Source organism: Caretta caretta, chromosome 1 (genome assembly GCF_965140235.1).
Source record: "Caretta caretta isolate rCarCar2 chromosome 1, rCarCar1.hap1, whole genome shotgun sequence".
Lineage (NCBI taxonomy): Eukaryota > Metazoa > Chordata > Testudines > Cheloniidae > Caretta > Caretta caretta.
In genome coordinates this window covers 308,967,855-308,994,245 of record NC_134206.1, presented here as the reverse complement: position 1 = coordinate 308,994,245, position 26,391 = coordinate 308,967,855, and positions in this window count along the sequence as shown.

The window sequence follows — 26,391 nt, the reverse complement described above, 5'->3', positions numbered from 1 at the left end:
ATAATAATGCAAGTCTTTAGACCCATGTAGAAAAAAACCCAGCAGATTAAAGAGAAGGAGTACTTGTGGCACCTTAGAGACTAACCAATTTATTTGAGCATTAAGTTATTTTTCTCGAAACTGGTAAATATCATTTAAAAACCAGGCAAGGCCCAAATACCAGCCAGGGAGTAACCCTCGGGGGCACCATTGGCTTCATGTGTGAAGGTGCCCTCTGTATTTCCTTCTCCCCTGCTGCCTGGCTCCAGCCTGCTGTGCGGGCTTGTGTGCTTGGCCTGCTCTCTGCCTCCCACAAGAGATGCTGCTGCTTGTCAAGGGCGCAGCTGGAGGGGGGATGGGATGGGGGTTACAGCTGCAGAGGCCACACTTGCATTGGGAGTTTCCCCATCTGCCAGGGCTGAGGACAGCTGTGAGAGGCAGCCTTGGTGGAATCCCCCTGATCATAGAGGTCATGCCAGCTCTCAAAAGTGCCACAGGAACTACCAGAGAGAGAAACGGTGCCCTGCTGTAGGTACTCTATGGTGCTTCCTGCCTGGGCACTAACAGGCCTCTAGGCCCCGGCTAAAGTTTTGTTGTATCTTGTTTTGATTTAGCTGTCACTCTAGCCAGCTGGGCCAGGGACTCTGGATGGCCAGGGTCTCATACATCATCGAGTACAGCTCATGGAAACGGGAAAGTTTTGGGTGACTCTGTTCCACACTATGTAGCCTGCTGCAGCAGTGGTCACTCCCTCAGGAGGGAGCAGGCTTGGTAGCTAGAGCAGGGCAAGGGTCAAGAGAAGCCTTGGGTATTATCCTGACTCAATTTGTGACCTTGGGAAACTCCATTCATGGATTTTAAGATGAGAAGGGACCACTATGATGATCTTGTCTGATATCTACACTACGCAGGCCAGAGAAACTCAGCCAGTATCATCCACATGCATCAAGCCCATAACTTCTCTTTGAGCTAGAGCATCTCTTTCAGAAAAACGTTCAATCTTTACTGAAGTCTTCAAGTGATGGTTAATCCATCCTGTCCCCAATTAGGTTGCACCAATAATTAATGATCTTCACTGTTAAAAATGTGTACCCTGTTTCTAAACTGAATTTGTCTAGCTTCAGCTTCTGGCCACTCGATCTTATACATTTTTCTGCTAGGTTAAAGAGCCCTCTACTGTCAGAAATTTCTTTTCCATATAGATACCTGTAGACCATGATCAAGTCAACGCTCAACTTTCTCTTGGATAAATAGGCTGAGTTCAGTTAACCAATCCTTCCTGACTGCAAAAGGGAGCAATGATGCTCATTCACAATTGTAAAGTGCTTTGAGAGCGTCTCACGGAAGAAACTATAAGTGCCCAGAATACTTTTTTTCAAATAATAATTTATTTTGCAGGTTGGCTTCAAGTAGAACTACTTCCACTAATGAAAGAAGCTTTACTTTTCTTAATGTGCAAGTGACACAGCCACAGGTTGTGATGTTTTCAGAGGAAATTGTAAATTCAGTTGTTTGGCAAGTTTTATTTTTAATATTTTTATAATGAAATAATCCTTCTCACGCTGAAACTGTAAAACTCAAGCAGCCTGATAAGCAATGTGTGAGTGCTCATTCTTTTGGTGTCTATATGTGACTACATTCTTCATTTAAATAGCACAGTGTTAGAGTTATCCTTCCATAGTGTTTTATGAATAAGTGCATAAGTTCTGGTTATTTTGTTGTAGAATAAGGATAACTATAACCAGTCCATCTGACACCTTTAAGACAGTGAGATGGAGGACCTCATTTTATACTAGAACGTGAGGGAAAACATTTTTTTTCTCAAATAAAATTAAGACATTGCACAAGTCTGAGAAAAGTGTACTCTTTCCCCCAGTACTACTCTCTATCAGAAAAAGGAGAATGCCTCTTCTCAGATTTATTTTTCACAAAATTTGCACAGCTATAACAAAGTACAGTAAGAACTAATTTATACAGAGCCATATTCTACATCTCTTATTCATTCTGGGTGAAATCCAGACCTCAGTGAAACCAACTGCAAAACTTGCATTGATTACAGTAAATCCTAGTTTTCACCCTGGAATAGTACCTTACCCCATGAATAGTTCAGTATGAGGGTGATAGCATCTGACCCTTAGTTATTCTTTCTCTCTCCCCCCAAAGTAGAATTTGATGAAAGTTCTTCAATAATTTTTCGTAGTATTCCACACTGAAGAGCAAAATAGTTTCACTAGTAATAAATAAGGGACAAAGTGTATAAATACGGGGAAAAAATGTTTGTTTGCTTTTAGTAGTGTGACAGATGTGAGACTTTGGAAGTATATTGAGATGAGCCAGATGCTGTAGGACCAGAGATTAATCATACATTTTTGTATCTGTAAATGTTATACTTAGGGTGACCAGATAGCAAGTGTGAAAAATCAGAAGATTGGGTAGGGGCAATAGGCACTTATATAAGACAAAGCCCTGAATATCAGGGCATCTGGTTACCCTAATTCTATGTATTTTTGTGAGCTAGGGATCATATTCTAGCTCCATGGGTGATGGGAGGTTCTCAAGGTTACCGCAAGAATGAAAATCAGTTGGGATAATTAATGCAGACCTTGGGACAGATAAACAATTCCAGAGAAATCCCACCCCCTGAGGGGAATTATTCACACTGGTTTCAAGAGACACAGGAAAGGAAGAAAAAACTTGTGATCTAAAGGGCTGGCTAGAACTGACTGAGAGACCCTTATCTGCAACTGACGTGAGATTGAAACCAAGAGGGCAAACCCCTTCTGGAGGGGTTTGCAGGACTGGATGCTGACAGAGTCTCCATGTGGAAGATAGCTGACACCTTGTAAGCCATACATGCAGACTGTTTAATGTATTATATCTATTCTTTGTAATGCTTTTGTGCTAAAATAAATGTACTATGCAGTTTGAGAAAGATAGCTGGTCAGTAGTAACCATTATCCTCCTCCCTTGAGAGAGAGCGAGTGAACCACAGGTGCTGGATAGACCTGCTGGGATAGTCACAGTCAACTGCAGGGGGACTGCAAGCCTAAATCCCTAATCTGGAGAGAGAGGGGCATTAGTCCCACCCACAGAGAAGTGACGCCTGGAGGCATGAGACCTACAAGGGTGCCCTTTAGGAGACCATGGAGGAGACAGATGTGTACCTGTGATAAGTAGCACTTCTAGTTTCCTTCTGTATAGTCCTATGTCTGTCAATCTGATCTGCCAAGGGCTGAGTGCCCTCACCTCCCAGAGAATACAATAGGAGTTGAGGGTGGCTCAACACCTTCAAAGGAGCACTATTAAAACTCCCTATTTTAATAGAGCTGTGTGTATCCTTCACAACAAAACCCCAAACCATGCAAAACTCTCCTATTTTCTATTTAAACATGGAAATAAATTGAACAGGGTTGGGTTTTTTTTCTGAAATGTTTTGAACCCTGTGAACCTTCTGTCAGCAATGGAAGCAACATTTTTTTACTGTTAGATATGAGTGATCTTTTCTAGATGGCTTCCTAGTGAAACTTTGGACAATCAATCATATGGATGCAGGGCTTCTGGATCACGTGAACTCTCTACTAAACCATACACAATGCACAGAGTTTAACTAAACTCAGATCTTACCCCTAAATTCTCCTCCCACCCTTTGACTGTCTTGTCAATTTAGATTGTAAATTTCTTGAGAGATCCATCTCTTAGTATGTATCTGTATGTATATACCTACTATAATACCTGCTATTCAGGTAAAATGACCCCAGTTCACACAAGTATGGCTGTACTTCATTGATATTCATGGAATATGAATAGAATAAAAGTATCTTTGTAGTTCTCTATTACCCGTTTTATCTCTATCTACTATTTGAAATAAGAATCCATTATCTAATATATAAAGCATCTTCTTTCCTCTGTTTACTGCATTATTGAAATATTGCCCATCATACATTTTTTAAACTAATTTTTCATTAGGAACAAAGTTGTAGGTAAGAAATGTTAATATATGTGCAGTATTTCATGTGGTACCCCCAGGTAAATGAGTGTAAGTTCTGTACCTTATAGGTAGTGACCCTAGTCTAGAGATGGTTTCAGTAGATCCTGAATATTAATATAAATGTATATTAATATTAATATAAATGTATTAGGTTGCATCATCTCTCACCTCCAGTCCATGAACACGGTACACATACTCTGCATAGCAGTGCTGATAAATAATCTCCACCAAGTTCATTTCTAATGTTGCTCTAAGAATCAGCTGGCAGGAGTGCTCACGTATAATAACCAGTAGTTTTCTGACTCACATGGATTGCAATTACCTAGGGCATGAGAGGTCATTCTGCTAACCTCAGACACGTGCTTCTGCCCCAAATTCAGCTGCTGCCAATCCGACAGCTGGCCAGTGACACTCTGTGTGTGTTTTTTAATAGAAATTCTTAATGAAAAAAATGTTTCCTAAGAGTATTATTGAGTCATTTGTCTAAATGTCACTGATGTTTCACAGATTGTGTAGTCAGCTCCTTCAGGGAAGAGAAAGAAGATTGCCTTCTTGGATTATAACCTTGTTCTTTCCTCCAAGATGTTCACATTAAGATGAATGAAATGACAGAAATTATTGCCCAAGGAAGCCTTATGAACGCCAATAGAAACAAAGCATTTTTAAGTGGTTCTCTAACTCATATTCTCTCTTCTTCTATATAATCTGAATTAGCATATTTGTTTGAACTAGTTCAATTCTAGTATGAACAGTAAAGGATGCATTAAGGTACAGGATCATCATGTCTCGTAAGTAATTATACATGTTTTCAGCTAAGCCAATCATTGGTGTAGGTTTTTTAAAAGGTGAACAAAACAACAACTGGCAGATTAATTGTTATGGGTGACTTCTTGGCCTAAAACCTTCAACTTGCAGCACATATCTAGACTGCTTCTGTAATAATAATTGCCCCAAAAGTCTCCATCGCAGCGGAGCTGATCCTTTTCTCCCACCTTATTGCATACTTTATTTTTTAAATGCTCCATAATGTACAGTGCCTATGAAAGTAAATCTGCTAAGCTATCAGCAGGTAAATGACTTTGGAAATTAGTTGGAGGTTAATTCTCTGCCTCATTGGCCCCCCAAAGTAGCCCAACTGTAATTGATTTTGACGGCATTCACAAAGTACCTTGGCTTGTTGAATAATGAAGGAGCACTTACGGAGACAGCCACTGAATATAGCAACAATTATGCAGGGTATCAATGAGACATCATTAAAAGTTTAATGCTTCCGCACTTAATCAGCTTCTCCCTAACAGCTTTGTTGCTTTAGGAAACCTGTGAATTTTAAAATGTCATTGTGTTTTATATGGTTTACACAATATCCACTGATTCAGAGACATGTTCAGGGATAGCATTCCTAATACTGTCTGTGACCCTAACAGCATCCAAGTCCAAGAGGGCCAGGGGCTCACTGGTATCTTGTAGTGAATTTCAGGATCTCACTGGTATCTGGTAGTGAATTGTACCCCAATTCATTAATGTTAAAAACTGTATCTGACATGTATCACGTAAGGTATCATTAGAAAACAAATAACACACTGATCATTAGTATCCTGGTGTGGTGTATTTACAGTAAATGCCCAAGGGCCCATACAAATATGAAGGATATGTGAAAGTAAGCTGTGTTTCTGGGGAGTGAGTAAGCAGGTTTCTCCCAGTCAAAGGACAAACCACTGCCTCCAGCCTGGTGTCATCAATCAGCAATCACATGTCAAGTGCCCATTCACTTGCATAGGAAAAAGTAGTTTGACAGGGCAACATCCCACTCATGTCTTCTGCACTGTCTACAGACTGAAAGACCTTCCATTGTTAAACACCATAGTGCAGATTATTTATATTTGCCCTTCCACTACCTTACTGATCCATACACCACATTGTTTAAAGTTTCAGTTTCTCCTCAGTTCTCTGCTGGGGAGATAAGAGGAGAAGGAAGGGATCTCTTTACCCAGAGATCCTTCCTGGTTCTTGCTCTGCTAGCCTGCCTCTCTCTCCTGTACTTCCTTCTTGTGCCTTCTTATACCTCCTGTGTTAATAGGCCAGTATGCTTGTTAGTCGTCCCCCAGCCCATTCTAATCCACTAATTAGGCCCATCAGATCCACTCTGGATTGGTGTTTAAGGAAGCAGAGTGCTGATACAGCTGTCAGTTCCCAGCACTCTGTCACAGGCAGAAACAGATCAGTCTGCATTTCAGCAAATACCGAGAAGAGAGGAAACCAGCATGGAATTTCCTTCACCGCCAGACTCCATGTCTCCTTCCTCACAGCTTGAATGAACTTTATTTTGGGGGGTAACCTTCAGACAGATCCATTTCAAAGGTTCACTGGACTATAAAAGAGAGGGGCAAAGAACCCCAAGTTATCTTTTCACCTAGAAAAACAAAGAATCCAAGCACTTTGTCTTTGAGGAGATATCCTGACCAGAGAAGTGGTCAGACATCTTTCTGCAAGAAGTGTGTGGTAAGAATCTTACCTGACACCTAGACAATAGCTTGTTAAGATTTTAGCCTTAGAAAATGTATTTTACTTCTGTTGGTTCATAACTCTAACTTTATTCCTTCTATTTGGTATTACTTAAAATCCTATCTCCTTTTGTTAATAAACTTGTTTTACTTTTAATCATACCAACCCAGTGCTGTATTTGAATTCATGTGATTGTTAACTCCAGTTAATGTTGCAAGCTGCTGGGTACTGACTCTCTTTAAAGGAGCAAACAAACCTTATTATTCCTCTGAATGGCCCAGGAAAGAGTTGGACATTGCAGAGCACACAGTTTGGGAAAATTCAGGACTGGGAGCGTGTTGGAGTCTCTTGGTCAGTAGTAATCAAGTCTGATGGATACCAGAATGCGGGTGGGGGTGTAACAAGTAATCTGCTGGAATCAGAGTGTTGAGCCAGAGCTGCTTAGTACACAGACTCTCAGTGCATGCTTGTCTGCTGGCTGTCAGTGTCCTGGCTATGAGCCACAGCAACAAAGCATTTCAGGCATCAGGACAGACAGTGACATAACCTCTCACTGGGTTGCACCCCAGAATGTGACACTGACCTATTTCAATAGTTGTTACAGCAGAAAAGACAACAAAATGAGTAGAAAAATTATAGTCAGTTACTGATGTTGGAAAATGTCATATCCTGAAAGTGTGTGTGTAGCAGAGAACATTTGTCAGGCACATGCCCTAATGATAACATCATCATCTCTTTCTATTGCTTGATCACTCACTGGCACCATTAAAAGGTCAGACAGTTTTTTACTTTTAATGGATTCATCTAATCCAGAATAAGACAATGATTTCTTGGGAGTTGGGGAGCAAACTGTTTTATATCATTTATTTTTGCATTGACAGTGGTGATTAAATTTGTGGCTGAGCTGTAATTTATTGGTGACTGTTTAGAGTGAACAGCTGCAGATGCCTGTGTTTAATAACTAGCCAGACAGAGGCCATAAGAAGTTTATGAAGGTAATGAACCTACACTATTTTGCCATGATTTGTACACACTTGTTAGTCACCACACTTCGGTGTCTGAAGAAAAGAAGGCCTTATTTATTAAACTTGCCCACATCACAGTCTGCTGAGCAGCAATGAATGGCTACAGGAGGCAAAGGTCACTGTGATATCTGAAGATATCACACATCTCATGATGAGAAGGCTTTTTAAAGACAGACACATCACTGTTCCCCTGCAGCATTTTGCTACAGCCCATTAAGGATTTGGGGAAGAATCTCATAGTTATCACTGTCTGAACCCTGAAGCATTAGTTTCACAACCTAATTTAGTGACCTGGCAACATTTTTCCAACCATTGCAATAAAAAAACAAAAGTTGTCAGGACACCACTTGACACAAAGTGGTGCATGTCTTGCCTCCTATTATTGCCTTGGGACTTTTGATGTCAGTGATTTAAACATCGTATCCTGTTACTTCAGACTAATTTTGAATAGGTTACTCTCTCAGTAGTTCAGGGCTGTACTAGACAACTTGTTAAGGTCAATGGTGGCCTATGAACCATCTTCTGGGATGGGAAGAAGTTTTAGCTCTTGTTATTTTTATCAGTTATTAATAACATCTGGGTGCATTCCCACAACGCTTCAGACAAGTAGCCGCTGCTTCCTTTGCTCATCCAATTTTCTTTACCTTCAAGTGGTCTGTCAAATAATCATCCATTTTTATTATGTTCCTCCCTCCAAAGCTTTTGCAAATCATCATAATGCTCCAGCTCCAGTCTGTATAAACACAGGATCCATTTCTGCAGGCCTTAATCACACAAATAGTTAAGGAGATGTTTCACCTAAATACGACATGCAAAATGAGGAACTTGATTTGAATGAGAGAGGTTGGTTGAGTTTTCCCAACTACTGCATTGAAAACTCTTAAGGTCTGCATCATACAGCCACAGCATAGTGACCTTTTTCTTGCTTTATCAGTTTAATTTTGTTTAAGCTAGTATTTGTCATGATGTGACAAAGTTTCTTTTTAGATTAAAGGCATCTGATGGGATTTTTTTGGCATAGATCATGCTAGTAAAGAATAATTGCTCTCCTGATGACATTCAATTTCACCTCACTTTACCAAAGTGTTACTACTATTTCAGTGCTGCAATGCTCTTTTTGGGGACGACAAAATAAAATTCTCTAAAATTTTATACTTCTCCTGGATGTATACTTTCATGCATTTGATGATCATCAGAGTGATTATATGTGGGGCAGGTAGAGAGGCCTGTACTGATGGTTGCCTGACACTTTCTATTTTAAGCTCCTGTTTTCAGTTGCACATAACTTTGCTAACCTTAAATTGTCAGGGCTGAAATGTTCCATGCCAGGTGTCTGCCAGGGCCATTATTTATTTATTTATTTAAAGTTGCTGCTAATATAGTTTGGGCATTTTCAAGAATGAGGTTGGGGAAAATAGGCTGTTTTGCACACGTTAACATGATAAAAAAATCTTACAACCATTTTATTGAGAAGCTGATCTCTCTGTGCTTTGGAGCAAGGGCTTGAAATTTGGCAAGGTCACCAAATGTGTCTTTTACCATCCCTGTGAAAATTCATCCAAGTTATAAGCCTCCAAAAAGCTTACTTTGTACATGCTCAGTAGAAACTTGTTAGATGTTTGTGGCTAAATTATTGAAAGATTCCATCTGCACTGAGCATGCTCCATCCTGTTACAGCTCTCATGCTGATTGAACTGTGCATGAGCCATCCCCACAGAGTAACTGAGCACACACCAACCAAGGGCTGCAGCTGCTGAGTAGGACTGCCTCTGCAATTGCTCCTCCTGGATGCCGGGCACCTCTGTGGTGCTGGGCACTGGAACTAAGACCAGGGAGATTCTTTCCTGTACTTTCAATGCTACCTCCTGATGGCATCAAGGCAGTGTGGATAGGAAGGAGGAAGCAAGGAAGGAGGAATGCAGAGTGGTGGGGAATAAGTTGTAAGGGGAGAGGGAGGAAGAGATGCAGGGTGGGTGGAGGGGAAGCAGCTGAGAGGAGCATTTGTAGAGAAAGTTCTGCTCAGCTCCTGAAGCCCTGAAAGGGGAGACTGGGTGGGGGGAAGGGAAAGGCAGCTGGGACCAGAGCCAGAATTGGGGACAGGGCAGAAGCTGAGGGAGGCAGAAGATTGCATAGGGTGGGAATTAGTATTAAAAATTAGGAAATGCCAGAATTAAGGTTGTCCATGTAACCTTAATTCAGCACCTTTGTCCATATGTATTCTATGATGCATCCTTTAACTACATGATCACATACTCTTCTTTCCACAGGACCCCTGCCTGATTCAGTACCCAGGATGGATGTGCTCTTGGGATGAATCAGGGTTATATAATGAAGGAGGCTGTGGTCTGCATCACCCCTTACTCACTTGTTGCAGAAGTTGGAAGGTGTGAAGTGAATGAGGCAGAAGACTGCAAGAAGAGAAAGAATAGTCTTTTGGAATATGTCTACACTGCAAAGAAAAACTTGCAGCACCAAGTCTGAGAGTCTGGGTCAATTGGCTCGAGCTTGTATGACTCGGGCTGCCAGCCAAAAATAGCAGTGTAGATATTCCTGCTCGGGCTGGAGATCAGGTTGTGAGACCCTCCACACTTGGTGGGGTTCATAGTCCAGGCTCCAGCCCTAGCGGGAATGTCTACCCTACTATTTTTAGCCCTGAAGCCTGGGCTCTGAGCCTCTATGCCATGGGTTTTCCTTTGCATTGGAGACAGACCCTCTGTTAAGGCAACTAAATGCTGCTCTGAAGAATGGGGTTCTATCCCTGCCACAGAATGTGTATATGAAGCAGGGCAAGCCACTTCAACTAAAATTTTTGCCACTGTGTGTTCCTCATTTTCTGGTGCTCAGCTTAATACCCATGGGGTCTAATTTGCTGACGTGCAGAGCACATACAGCTGCAATTGACACCAATGGGAGCTCTGCTCTGCACATACGCAGTTCTATAAAATGCTAAATATTCTGCAAAATCAGGCCCTCGCCATCTCAAATTGGGCTCCTCAAATTAGTTGATACATCTGAGAATTTTGGCTTTTGGTTTTCCTCATGTCCCCATGTGTAAAATGGGAGTAATAATACCAGCTCCCCTGAGGGGTGTTGTGAAGATCAGTTTACTAATCTCTGTGGAGAACTAAGACACTGTGATGAAGGAACCATAGAAATGGCACAAGGAAATTAATAATTCTGTGTTCAAGCAGAGTTTGGATGCTGTGCAGTAAAAAATACATGGGGCTACACATTACATGATGAAGATAAAAAGAAATATTGAATACCCATTCATTGAACACTATCCACCCTGGGCAATGATTGAAGCAGGGGTTCCGTGGAAAGCAAAACATGTTCATGTAATGAAAGTCTGCATCCGCACAAGGGGGCTGAATTAAAATTGCATTGGCAATCTTAATTGTGGCATTCCCTAACTTTTGTGTACTTGACTTTACAATCATCACAGTTGTTTTTAGATGTAATTTTATATATGCTGTGAAAAATCTAGTATGGCTGCAGTATAAACTCATTCCTGTCCTTCGAACACCATACAGTGCTCAGAGCAGGGAGAAAAGAAGTGCTAAATATATTGTTTGCTTTCCTTCACCGACCCTTCTGTTTCATTCTTTCAGTTGTTGAATCATTTTCCTTGTTCAACTAAATCAGTAGAAAACTTTTTTTTATTTCAGCAGAAATGCTGGTGCTTAGCTCCTCCTAGAATTCTGTTCCTGTGAATTAATGTTCATGCTGAACACTGCATATCTGTAATTAGAGCATATTTCTGGCCCCTGAAAAAATGCCTTAGGCTTTGACTTCAGTTGCCCTAGCTTGATGTAGTGATCTATGCTGAAATTAAATTAATTTATTCTTGTCCCCCATATTATAATAATCACCCTAGCAGAGCTCCATAAGGAGTACAATTTGTACCAAACTCTGGTGATGGGATACTTCCTTATTCCAGATGTTTTTAACGCATTGAGGCTTTACATTCCTTTCATTGGTTATGAATTGAGAATAAAATTGTCAAAAGCACCAAAGTGATTTAGAAGCCCAAAGCCCATTATCAAGAGTGATTTACACTTTTAGGAGTATAAAACTAATTGAAAGTCAATCAGGATTAGGATCTTAGGTGCCTAAGTCACTTTGAAAATGGGACTTAATCACTTTCAAAATGTTTACCTAGATCTTATATTTTGTGTACATTTTCACTTATAACATTCAAGGTTCATCGTCACTTTAATTCCACTTATTTTAACAATCCTCTCATTATCTCAATTCAAGCACTGGGATTGAATAATGGATATGTAATACCAGTCGAAGAACTTTGGGTTCATAATCCTTAGCAGAATTAAGACCCTTTAGTGTTTTAGATCAGTGCCCTCCACCAGCATACATCTGAATTGGGCGTCTTGACCCTTGGAGAATATGAAACAAGTTTAAAAATGTATCATGGGATTTTACTAGTAGCATTCCATTGTGATATTGACAAGGGGCATTATACTGTATTATAAGCCAATTAATCAGATGCAGCCATTGACATTAAAGGATGTCAATTCCACATCATAAACATCCCACCAATTTGAAGGGACATGGAATTTGAAACTGGAGTCCAGAATTTTACAGACTTTGGGGGCAGACTTTTCTTTGGGGAGGGGAGAAATCTCACCCCTCAAGGGAGATTTAACCATTTAGGAGAGACTCTTCTCCAATGAGCCCTTGACAATAAAATTCTTCACAAGAGGGACTGATCTGGATTCAGTTTTGAATTGTTCTTTACACAAGTCAGTTCAAGTCAGTGGGAGCTTTGCCACTGAGCTGAGAACAGAGCTCAGGAGCTGTCCCAAGAGTTTTAGGATGTGTTGCTAATGGTACTTTTGTAATGTTTGATAGGGCACTTACCGTGTTCCAACATAGTGAAAACCTGACTGTAATTGTGTGCATGTGTCTTCATGGATTTTAGAACAGTGGCAATTTAGCAATGTTCTTCCTTTAAGGAAGACTATGGTATATGAAGCAAGTTATAGTACATCATTAATATCTGATACAGTGAGATAATGTTTTTGTCTGGCATCACATGTCCTACTTTATATTTAGTGGACCATTTATTTCTGTTTTTTGTAACAGGTCAATTTTATTTTACCCAAGAGACACACAAATATTGAAAAGAGATCAGTGGAGTGTAGGTTTTTATATATTGTTGTCTTGGTCCCCAAATTCTCTTGTAAAGTTTAGTTCTATAATTTCTTAAAAAAGTTTTTTAAAAAAAGTTTCTAATTTGCACCCAGTAATAAAATTGTATATTTTGAACCTTTAATCGATTTTTTAGATCAAATCAGACGCTATGTATTTTTTACAAATTTGTGGTGAGGTTCTATATTTTAAATCAATAGAACATCTGTGGTCTTTTTTTCCATAACTCATCTCGCATTTCTGGATGAAATAAGAATCATAAGAGCAGACACTGAGCCAAATGTACATTTGCCTTCTTCTCTTACATAAAGCTCCAGTCCAAATTGCATTTAGTTAAAGTAATTATATAGCCACATAGCTTAGACTCTTCTTTTTCCCACATGTTGTGTAACAGTTCTACCAGAGAGGCATGCTGGGTTGCGGAGTTTTCAGTTCTAGAAGCTAATGTAATCTTATCCTAATTAAATAGGGTATACAGGCCTGCATGTGTGCTGCTAAACAGGATTTGTAGACAGTGGAGAGGGCTTCTGTCCCACACCCTTTGGGACAGATCCGTTACCCTTCTATGGGGAATAAATGGTTTTAAGAGTGTTAGAATTGTATATTTGGGTATTTAATTTCATGAGAAATCTCTTGTATATAACTTTCTCCGTTGGTATTAAGGGTGGAAAGATAACTTGGCCATGTGCCAACTGAAGCTTTCCTGAAAAATGTTAGTTTGGGGATCTTTCTTTAGGATTTTTACTGCATCAATGGTCATGCTTTCTATAGTGAAACAGCGTGAATAATGCTTTCAGAATGGTAGCCATGTTAGTCTATATCAGCAAAAACAACGAGGAGTCCTTGTGGCACCTTAGAGACTAACAAATTTATTTGGGCATAAGCTTTTGTGGGCTAAAACCCACTCCATCAGATGCATGGAGTGGAAAATACAGTAGAGAGGTATAAATGCACAACATATGAAAAGATGGGAGTTGCCTTACCAAGTGGGGGGGGGGTCAGTGCTAAAAAGCCAACTTAATTAAGGTGGGAGTGGGCTATTCTCAACAGTTGACCAGAAGGGGTGGAAATCACTTTTGTAATGCTAATGAGGCCAATGTAATCAAGGTGGCCCATTTCAAACAGTTAACAAGAAGGTGTGAGTATCAGCAGAGAGAAATTAGTTTTTGTAGTGACCCATCCACCCTCAGTCTTTATTCAGGCGTAATTTGATGGTGTCCAGTTTGCAAATTAATTCCAGTTCTGCATTGGAGTCTGTTTTTGAAGTTTTTTTGTTGAATAATTGCCACTTTTAAGTCTGTTATTGAGTGTCCAGGAAGATTGAAGTGTTCTCCTACTGGTTTTTGAATGTTATAATTCTTGATGTCAGATTTGTGTCCATTTATTCCTTTGCGTAGAGGCTGTCCGCTTTGGCCATGTATATGGCCAAAAACAGACTCCAACGAGAAACTGCAGAACTGGAATTAATTTGCAAACTGGACACCATCAAATTAGGACTGAATAAAGACTGGGAGTGGATGGGTCACTCCAAAAACTAATTTCCCCCTGCTGATACTCATACCTCCTTACCTGTTTGAAATGAGCCACCTTGATTACATTGGCCTCATTAGCACTACAAAAGTGTTATCCGCCCCTTCTTGTCAACTGTTGAGAATAGCCCACTTCCACCTAATTAAAGTGGCTCGTTAGCATTGACCCTCCACTTGGTAAGGCAACTCCCATCTTTTCATATGCTGGGTTTTAGCATGAAGAATGACTGTAGTTATAGCCATGGAGCTAACTAGCACAAGGCCTTCCATAAATCCAGCTGGGCTGGATGATTAGTGTCCAGTATTTTAGCCAATAATTTGGTCTGTATTTTATAGAACTATTGGCCTATATGATTCACATAATTCAGGATGGCAAGCAGGTTTTCATGGACAGAAATTGGGAACACATTTAGGATATTGGGTAATTTCCCATGCTTAGAATAATATTTTATCTCTTTACATCCCTGATCTGTATATCCATACTTATCTTTACTCATGTGAGCAGTCCCATTGAATTCCTTGAGACTGCTTACATGAGTAAAGATAACCATTTGCATGAAAGTTTGCAGAATCCGAGCCAACCTAATAATTCAAGGCATATTTTATAAATGTAGATTGGGAACCCATCCAGCTCTGGCTAATCCTTTTCTAATATTGTTTTAATAGATATCACCCTTTTTTATAACTGAAATGTATATTTTTCTAACTTGACTCTCCTTATGTGCACAGATTTGGCTCAAAGATGAAATTACAAAAATAATGAAAGAAGTTAGATTGTATTAAAGCCAAGGATGCATTTCCTCCTTCTGTGTAACCTTAAAACAGAACAGACCAATGGTTAAAATGAAACCATCTAAGAACAGTTTGTTCCACAGTATGACGTACCCATTAGGAAAGTACATCCAGTACAGTTTTATAGTTGTAAGCTAGCATTTTTAATGTTTCACTTTGAGAAATTAGTATAATTTGTCAAAAAGTCATTAATTTAATTACTTTAGCCCCTCTGGCACTGTTTGCAAACGTTGTTGTGTTTCTCAAGTTGTTCATAAAACCTTTTGCAATTTGTGCAGAGGTGCTTATGATTGTTTATGTAAATCGCATGAAACTGCTCACAACTCAGCTTCAACGTTTCCAACACAGAATTAATTTTACTGTGCTAAATGTACACAACAACTATCTCAGATCTTTACTTCAGGTATCATTGTCAGCACTATAAATTACTTAAAAGCTTTTAATTAATGGTAATTATGTAAAATAATTATGAAAAGGAGATACAAATATTAGTATCTCATTTGATGCATCATTAGATAATAATACCACATTTTGTGATTATATGATCTTTACCATTTTAATTCTGCATAGCACTTGATAATCACTCTTCAATAAAGGGTTGTGTTGTGTTTTTTTCCAAAAGCATTTGCAACTGCAGATAATAGTTCCTCGTGTGTTTAAGATGAAAGCACATATAGCTCCAATGACATCAATGAAATGTTACATAAAATCAGATTATTAAAATCTCAGGTTGCAGTTTATAAATGGTGCTGTGGCCTTTTATGTAAATGAAGGCCACTGAATCTTCTAATAAAGGTTAAGATATATAACATTAATCTAAATTCTGTCACTGCACTGCTGTTAGTCATACAACATTTGATAGCTATAATATATATGCATTCATATGTGTATTTATAAACACACACACACAAATGTATATTCACAAATACTCTCCAACATACATTTTGTTTTGTATTCTCTCACACATATGTAAATAGAGGCATTTTCAAAACAGTTATAGAAATAAATGCTTTATTTTAGTATGCTTATTCATTGCCTCTGTTTCATAAATAAATCATCAAATAGATAGAACATGCATCTAAACTTCTATGACTTTGAGCTTGACAATATACTTAAACTTCTGTAAGGTGTTTGACCTAGGCTATGTCTACACTATAATTTATGTCACTCAGGAGTGTGAATAAATAGCCCCCCCAAGCAACATAAGTTACACTGACATAATAGCCAGTGTGGACAGCGCTATGTCATCAGGTGAGCTTCTCCCACCAACATAGTTTCTGCTGCTAAACACTGGCTAATTTATCTATCTCAAAATGTGATCAACAACAAGAGGGACAGTTTCTTGTGGCATTCTGCAGAGATCCGCTTTCAATCCAATCCTATTAAACACATTTATGAATGATCTGGAAGAAAATATTAAACCACTGCTGATAAAATTTGCAGATAACGAAGACTGGCAGAGTGCTAAATAATGATGGGGAAAGGACACTTATGCAGAGCAGTCTAGATCACTTGGTAAATTGAAAACGGTGAAACCACATTACATTTTAATACACCCAAATGCAAGATCATAAATCTAGGAACTAAAAGCGTAGATCACACTTACAGCATGGGGGAGTGTAGCCTGGAAAGTCATGAAAGGACCTAAGGGATCATGGTGGCTAGCCAAGTGAACATGATCTCCCAGTTAAGTGTGGTCGCTTAAAAGATGTAATGTCATCTTTCACTGTATAAACAGAGGAGTATCAATTAGAACAGGAAAGTGATATTACAATTGTATACACCATTGTCCGGCAATACTGTGTCCGGTTCTGATGTCTACACTTTTAATCAGATTTTGAAAACCTGTAGAGAGTTCAGAGAAAAGCTGCAAGAATGATTCAAGCTTTGGAAAACAAGATTTATTGACTTAATGAGCTCATTCTATTTACTTTGTCAAAGAAGTTTAATAGATAACTTGATCACAGCCTGTTAGTACATACCCATGATTACCAGAGTGCTGTGTTATCCAGCAGATAAACCTATGTCTGGAAGTTGAAGCTATACCAATTCAAACTGGAAATCAGAAGCAAGATTTTGTCACTGAGGTGTGACAAAGCTCTGTCCTTGCCTCCGTGGGTCCCACGTTTCCTGGAGGATTTTGCTAGCCTCAGAGGCTCACTGTGACCCTGCACGTAACCCTTCTCTCTCTAGAGACAAGGGTCACAGTCTACTGAGCCATTTTCATCATAAGCCAGTGAGGGAGGTGAGGAGAAGTTATCCTTCCTTGCACAGTCAACCTGTTGTCTCCCAGGCTCAGTGATTAATCAGGGGGTAAAGGTTGGGGGGGGAGCCCAGGCCCACCCTCTACTCTGGGCTTCAGCCCAGGAACCCTAATAGTATCAGCTATGGTAGCTGACCTTTTAGAAACATTACATGTATAATTCCCTGGGCTACTTCCCCCACAGCAGCCCTCACTTCCTCAAGCTCCACTTCACCCTTACCTCAGGGCCTCCTTCCTTGTGCCTGATATGGTGTGAACTACTCAGCCTCTCCAACAGCGCAACTTCCTCCCACAGCTCCTGACATGCACACCCACCTGACTAACTGAGAGGCTTTTAACTAGTTTCAGCCAGCCCTGATTGGCTTCAGGTGTCCTAATCAACCTAGCCTTCTCCCTGCCTTCTGGAAAGTTCTTAATTGGCCCCAGGTGTCTTAATTGGCCTGGAGCTGCTGCCATTTCACTTATCCTGGTACCAGGGATTTTTTAGCCCGGAGCTAATATATCTATCTCCCACTACTTTTCTGTAGCCATCTGGCCTTGCCCCGACACAGAGGTCATTTAGCCATTGGATTAGCTTCTGAAGGAATGGTTATAAGCTAGATAATCATGATGGTCCCTTTTGGCCTTAACATCTAAGACTGTAAATGGCATTTTACCTTCTGTGTGGAGTGGTCAGTGGGCATACGCAGGGGCACCCTAGTTCTGCCTGTGATGGGATCAGATTCGCTGGAACACATAGGCCATCCTTGTGGAGTTTTGGAGTTTCATCTTTCTGCCTAGACTCCTCCTCTTTTTCCTTTATACCCCCAGCACCATGGCTCCTTGACTAATTCTGAGTGCCTTTGTCTTACCCTCTTCCGGTAGGAGAGAAGGTGCAAAGGAAGATACTTCAAGTTTCAATAGCCCCAAAGAGTGTGACTTGCAGAGCAGCTGTTCCACAACTCCACTACCCATGGCCCTGTCCCTGCAAGCTTGTCCCTGTGGAGATGACGCAAAGGCATATATCCATGGTGTCAGGAAAATATTAGGGAGGGTGTAGCATGGTTTGGGAATTGTTTTACCAGCTTTTGCTCCCCACAGCAGTGCATAGTAGAAAGGAAGATGGGGCCAATTAATGGAACTTTAGTTTCTTTTAGCTGGGCTGCCACATAAATAAAACAGCGTTAGATATCCCTGCGGAATGCTAAGTCCATAGAGCAAATTAAGGTTCCGCAATGAACCACTGGGAATCTGAGAATTTCAGGGTGGTTGTGAAAATTCCAAAATTATAGATGTTTTAGCTACTATATTACAGTTATATGAAGGAAAATGTTATCAGAGACAACAGGTACCCAAAGAGGCCCACATTTTTGAGCCCTTGTCAGACTCATGAACCTGTTAACACTGCAATTGTTTAATAGTATTGATTATTATATTTCAGACTCAGTGTCTGGTGATTTAATCTTCTTTGTAATTAGATATTTTGCCTGTATTTCATATACATGCAATTTTCCTTTCTTTGTTGCTCTGTATCTATGTCACCTGGCCATACTGCTCTTGCTGTAGTGAAGAGTTTTTCCTCCTGTATTACTCAGGCATCTGTAAATCTGACTCCAATCTCTCAAGGGTGAAGTACAAGACAAAGCAACCACATGGTTGTACTGAACATTAGTGTCAGGATTTCAGGGACCTGGCCACTGGAAACTGAGGTGCCCTGCAGGATAGTGAGTAGTAGCTCTTTGGGGAAAGGCAATGGAGTCTCCACTGTGCCATTAGTCCCCACAGTTGGGAGAGAAAGAACCATGGAAGCTACTCCAGTCCTGAGGCTTATCAAATAATATACTATGAAGTAGCCAGAAAACAGCAGCTCTGACATTTAGCCTTTAGCGGGGATAAAATGGGGAGGGGAGCTGGCCGGACTTTGGGGAAGCTTCATGTCTCAGGCCATAGGCAGTTGACTGCTTAGACTCTCTCTGTCATTCTGTTATTGATTCTCTGCACAAGTGCACATAAGTCACCACTCTTGAGGGTGAGTGAAGGCCACAGAGCATAAGCTGCTGTCACTTATGATGATGATCTAGCCTCATTTTTGTCTATTTCCTTAATGAAATACCCACCAGCTGTTTCTCAAATCCATGCAGTGCTTATTCTTGCATTGCTCTTCCTTCAGTCACAGGATGGATAGGGTGCACAGTGCATGTGTGTGTGCATATAGAAGGGAGCAGGAGCAGAAAGGGCATTTTTTTCTTCATTACCACATGCTCTTTCTTCTCTCCCCATACTCCACTCCATTTGTGTGACCTTTTTTTCATTTTGTTCTCTTTGCACCACACAGTGAAAGGACACATGAAAAATGTGTATCAGTTTTTACTGCCAAGACACTGTATAACAATGAAATAAATGCAATACTATAATTAAAAAATGGTCCCTGATATTTGGTATTACATTAATGAAGATGAAGGAAGCAGCACAGCATAACAGAAGGCCGTTAAAAGCAAGCCTGGATAAAGAGTAAAGTTGTAATACTGGTAAAATGATTCCTCTACTCTTAAACCTCTGGGATCTCTTACAGAATCCAGCTTAAGTATAGAAAAAAAATCTAATTAGAAGGCTGTTAACACTCGTAAGTGAAAGCTCAGCTCTGTTCTAAACCAAGATAGCTGAAGTACCTTCACTGCCTTGTCACTAATTGGTCATATGGAGCCCAGGGAGTTGCTAGGAGTGACACAATGAAAATGAAAGACTATTGTTGAGTCACTGATAATTAAGTAGTGAGAAACTATTGGACAAGCTGTTTTACTGCAGGTTTGGCAGTTTCAGAATGTTTTCAGTGGCCTAGCAGAAATGACATGCCTTGTAAGTGATGCTCTTTTTTTGGTTTTGGGTTGTTTTTCCACTGAACTTCAGTGCAAGTAGGGGACTGTTAAGAAATGTGTTGCAACTGACCTAAGATGTTTTTGGCTATAGATGTAAATGCAAGGAGGCAATATTTAATCTTTTCTAAGAGCTTCTATTTCACGCCTGACTGAAAGCCAAAAAGTAAAGCCCCCAAACAGATGCCATTTAGGATTATGTCAGTCAGAGTAGCCTGCATGTGTTAAAACTGTATGTGTCAGAATTGACTATGTGCCACGTAGGTTTAGCTGGTATTCATCAAATTACCTTCCCATCTGTAACTGTGATATAACAAAACTGAAAAGAAACCATTAGAATGTTTGCATCTGATAATCGGAGAACAAGTCAGTCTTATTAACTGTACGAATAAGACCCTTTTCCCTGGGCAATTTCTGTAAACAGTCAAACATACCAGATATGACAGCCCTTGCTTGGTTCTGAGATATTATCCACATGGTGAACTATGTGCCTGAGGTTCTGCAGATAATGGAGGTGGAACAAACATTACAGTGAATGAACCTGTCTGTCTTATGAGGTGACATCAGCCTGCATCTTCACTCACAACATGCAAAATACAAGTATTATTATGGAAATTGCACCTTGACACTGATATAACAAACATTTTGTAACCATTTGGAGTATGTTTATCTAAAAGAGTGTGTCTTGTTTCAGCAAGGCGACTGCACACACTGGTACAGTCATCAGCCAGGAAATAATGGAGGAACTTTTCACCCTAAAACCATTAGGCAAATACATTTACATTATCGTAAGCACATAAGGGAAAAACAAAGCACTAGATAAGGGCCCGATCCTGAAATTTTTGTACTAGTGTGAGTAGTCTCACTCTCTGATGAGTAGTGCTGCAGACGATAATACTACTGCTGATGGTCACAGCCTGTGCTGGGGATGGTGCAGTGCCTCAAGATTTGCTCCACCCGCATTCTGTCCCAGGGACCATTCCTGTTGGAGTTCCCCAGCACACAGAGTACGTCCACTGCTGCTCTCCCTCAACGGCCAGTCAGGAATTGGGTGTCAGAGACATGTCCCTATCTCTTCCCCACCCTTCCCACAATCCTTTGGAGTCTTGTATCTCATGAGGCACAAAGCGGGAAAAATCTCGGTGCCTTGGGGCATGTAGAGATTGCATTTTTTCCTACTGCTTTATGGGGGCAGATGTGTGTGGCTTTCCTTTTTCTCCCAGCCCCTGCACACCCACAAAGCAGCAGGGCACAAAGCAGCATTCAAATAAGAGCCTGATCCTTAAAATCATTACTCCTAACTGATAGATATTTTCCTAACCTTCTTTATAAAGTATTCCTACATTACCAGCTGACTTTCACTCTATTCAACTAGCTTTCCTCAGTTATTGTTGCAGTAGCTATTATGATTTACTGAAAAGGCAGATTCAAGGATTTCAGTGCAGCAGAAGTCCATACATTTGAATCAGATAGTTTGGCCGGAAGGTTCTGAAAACCAAAGGAAGACACAGTATGAGTCACTGTGATAGAATCATTTTTACGCAGTGGGATGCAGGAGAATCACCATTTGTAAAAAATTTTAAATATAGGAAAGTTTGGTTAAGAATGGACTGCATGCTTTTATTAAAAAAAATGACATGCAGTTTAAGATTCATATTGCTGATTGAGAGGAGGAATTGAATTATTCTTGACTGTGTATTTTTTTATGTATGCTCATGTTTTAAAAAATGGAAATCAATAAAAATTCAGTTAAAGAAAAGATTAAACATAAAGGTGCAAAATGGATGAATTATGGAAGCTCTTCAGTACTCAGATGAACAGCAGCAGGGAAGCGTCATATCTTGCTAGCCCTTGACTTTGTCACACACTGCAGAAAATTGCTGGCATCTGCATCGTATTTATAAAAAAGAATCAAATCTTTTATCATAAAGTAGACTATTTCTCAGTGATATGTAATTGCATTTTTATTTGAAGGGTCAGGCAAAAGGATGATGGGAAAGTTAATACAAGGATGTACACTACAGATTTTAAAAAAATTTCCATGAGTAGGACTACAGATAATCCACAGTATCCAGAAAATTGTCCCTCATTGTGCACTTGGTATGTCCACCCATTAAAATTGGAAAGGGCCTGAATTCTGCTTACCGTAAGGGTAACGGCAAAACTCTCTCCTTCAGTGGGAATAGAAGCCAGTCAAAAGACTAAGATAATATCTAGAAGATCTTTCTAAATTGTCATAAAAAAAATTGATCAAAAACTCACCTGTATGTTTAAAATTCTTCCCTTTGACGTTTCCCACTCATTGGTACTGACTGAATTTTCCTTGAATGCACTTCGCCTCTTTCTACACATTTGCATATTGTACACTGTTCTCGGAGATAATGTATCAGAGGGCAGAGAACACCATGGTTAATATCAGATGTTGTTTCATATTATACGCTTTCCTCTGGTTCATTGTTTTTCAGTGGGTGCCCATCCTATAATGGGCAGAGCACCACTTAAGGTATAGGCAAGCTCTAGTCCCATTGGTTTTATCCACATATGAACACATTGGTCCTGCAGCTGGGTTCCCATTGTATCTGTTGGAATTTGAGGGCCAAAGCCCATTGAAGTCAAAACACAGTGAGGAACTTTTTACTCATGGAAAATTCTTTCCTAAATTAGAAAAGCTCATATAGGAGGCAGGAAATGTGGTGAAATTTAATTTGCAGTGATGGCTTCCAATTGATCTAAAATGATGGGCAAAGAGGACAGGATTTGACCTCTTCACAAGAACCAAATAAGGGAATTAGTGCCCTAAATCAGAGTCTGTCCTGAAATCTACCTAGAACATCTTAAAATATCTAAAGAGGTCATGGTCAATCAAACAGAGGACAATTACCTCCAAAATGCTTCCCAGCAACTGCAGGCCTACATTGAAGCACATCCCCTGAAGGACCAGAGTCCCAAATTGTCCCTGCTGCACTAAATCCAGTAATCCTGAACTAAATTTAATGGATAATCTGGGGTATTTCATGAAAATGTAAACTATTCTTCATACTATTCTTTATGCTCACAACTAATCATTCCAGCAGATGTAATAAAATTGGTGACCTATTATGGAGCCATTTAGAGATGAAATGCAGAAAAATCCTTTCTTTCTTTTCACTGAAAAAGCAAAATATAGTAAATTACATTTGGCTTTTATGAAGTTTTGCATTCTTAATATTAACTAAAGATGAACAGGTTACATTTTTCATCTCTAAGTCCTTCTAGGTACAGTATTTATTACCAGAAATCTGTGGAAGACCTCTGATGGGCAAAATTAATATTCTAAATTCCCACAAATTTTAAACAAATTTTAAACATATTGTCTGGCAATATGAATGGAAGTATCTTGTTTTTCAAAGCAATGAATTCAAATCTTTTTTGGGTTGTGGGTTTTTAAAAATATTTCTATTCACTTTTTCCAACAAGGTGAATACAGATTGCTTTAGAAGAATAGTAATAATCAAAGAGAAGAAATCATTCAAAACAGTCCACATGTAAAAAAAAAAGAGAAAAAGCAGATTACAAAAAGAACTATGTATATCCTACTTAAATCTCATTGTAATCCTTTCCCACCATTCTTCTAATTTATCCAGATAATGCTGCTGCAGCTTCACCTAATCTTTAGCCCTTGTGCCCTAATAATTCCACTGAAGAATGCATTTAAAAAAGAAATATACAAGTTAAAATGTATTTATATGGAGGTTCATAGAGGTGAAAGATTAAAAAATAATGATCAAGGAAAATAAATTCTGGCATTTCATTGTGTTACCTACTGTCAAGATTTGACATCAACATATTACCTTATTTATATGCAGACAATTCAAAATATGGCAAAATGGAAGCAAAGAGGCAGCTGACTCAAAGCAAAGACTTTGCTTTTATTTAGAGAGATAAATTATTATTTATATTGCCATAGTGCCTAGAAGACCTACTCAGAGACTAGAACCTCATTGTGCTAGGAACTGTACAAACACAGAACAAAAAGACACTCCCTGACACAAAGAGCTTACAAGCTAAGTATAAGAAGTTAATAAATAATAGTAATTAATAACCCATACCAGGTTTTCCATTATTTTGCCTGGAGTTGGTGTCAGACTAACTGGTGTCTAGTTTCCTGGATCATCCTGTGTACTCTTTATTAAAATATTGGTACAATATTAGGGTTTTTTCTAGCTTTCTGGGATTTACCCAGTATTCCAAGATTTGTTAAAAATCAGCATTAATGGTTCAGGCATAGTGCTCTTTGGCCAATTCTTTTAACACTCTTGGGTGCAAGTTACCAGATCCTACAAATTTTTACATGTTTGAAAGTTGCTGTCTAACATCCTCCATGGTTACTGATGGAGTAGGAAGTATTTCATTACCACTGTAATACATAAGATATAGATACATCATCTTGCTTCTTTCCAAATACATAACAAATATATACTGAATACTTCTCCCTTTTCTGCATCATGATTGATAATTTGACCATCCTTATCTGGTATCAGACTTATATGTAGTATATCCCCACATTTCGTTTGTTCCTGATACATTTAAAGAGTTCCTTTTTATTATCCTTAATGTTAATAGCCATAGAGTTTTTCACTTCCCCTATTAATTGTCTGCATTTCCTAACTGGTGATTTTGTATTCATTGCTTTCAGCTTCTCCATTTTCCAATCATTCATTTATATACATATAATTATTTATTATTGCTTCTTTTATCTTCCCTCTGAAGCAGGATGTTGTTTAACAGAAGAATTATTTTTACATGATTGCCGAATTGTGGTTAGTTGGGCATCTAATAAAGCATTCTTAAACAATTCCCAATTAATATTCACATTTTAATGTTTAAAATATTTCCTTCCACTCAACTTTGCTCATGCTTGTTTTCAGCTTTGTGAAACTGTCCTTCTTAAAGCACCAAATATTACTGTACAAAACTATATTCTATTCACATATAGAAAATGAAATTAGGTTGTGTTCATTTGCACCTAAGCAATCATCAATTTTAGTTCAATGATCAATTCATCATTATCTATCAGAATGAGGCCTGATCTAAAATTACCCTGAATTGGTTTCAATATTTCAGTATTAGAGAATTGTCATCTATAATTTTTAGACACACCCAAGAGTTTTTGCCACTGGCAGCATGACACCTCCAGCTGATGTTCCCCTGACTGAAATTTCCCCATTTTTTCCCTACATATTATAGATAGATATTTAGGGAGACACTCTGTTCCCTTGTCTGATTGGCGGGGTATGGAAGACCACCACTAGTATCCTATCTTGTGACTTATCAGTAACGACACTGATCTTTAAGCATTCCAGATCCTGCCCTGAATTACTGGTAATTCTAAATCAGGTAATGGTATGTGTAATGTACAGTTCTACTGTCCTCTCTTTCTGCCCACTCACTTTCCTAAATAGGTTGTATCCAGTGATTTTGACATTCCAGTCATGCAAATAACCCCATCAAGTTTCAATAATACTAATCACATCAAATTTCTTTATACAAATTAATATTCTTGTTTATTGCTCAACCAGGCTTTTAGAAATTGACAAATTTCTTCTCTTTTTATCCTTTGATGCATTACATTCATGCTACCCTGAGTTTGGCGAGAATGTGTGTGTATTCAAAGCTGGAACCCTTGAGGAAACTCATTCTTTCTAATCTATAACCAAATTTTATTTCAGATATACACAGAGGTTTCTTTGACTGCCTAAGTAGTGACACACACACTGGGTATATTTACTTACAGGAAAGAGTGTATAAATACAGTTATGGAGCATGGCTTTGAAAATGCCAAGAATCACTTCTAGAAAATGATGTGACAACATAGTCTAATGACAGGTTTCAGAGTAGCAGCCGTGTTAGTCTGTGTTCGCAAAAAGAAAAGGAGTACTTGTGGCACCTTAGAGACTAACCAATTTATTTGAGCATAAGCTTTCGTGATCGAAAGCTTATGCTCAAATAAATTGGTTAGTCTCTAAGGTGCCACAAGTACTCCTTTTCTTTTTGCGATCATAGTCTAAATGTTTGTCTTTTCTGCACACATGGGGTGACTGATTACTGAAACTTTTAAAAACACCTCCGCTGAGCCAGTAGCTAAACACTTCTTAACTTCATGTGGCTTTGTTCTGCGATGAAATTTACATAAGATGCTCCTGCATTGCTGCACTGAGACAGGATATTAGTCAAGTAAAATATTGGAGTATAAGTTCTGGCAAGGCTGAGTCATGCAGGAAATAAATGTAGCAAAGGCAGCATAGTAGTTGTC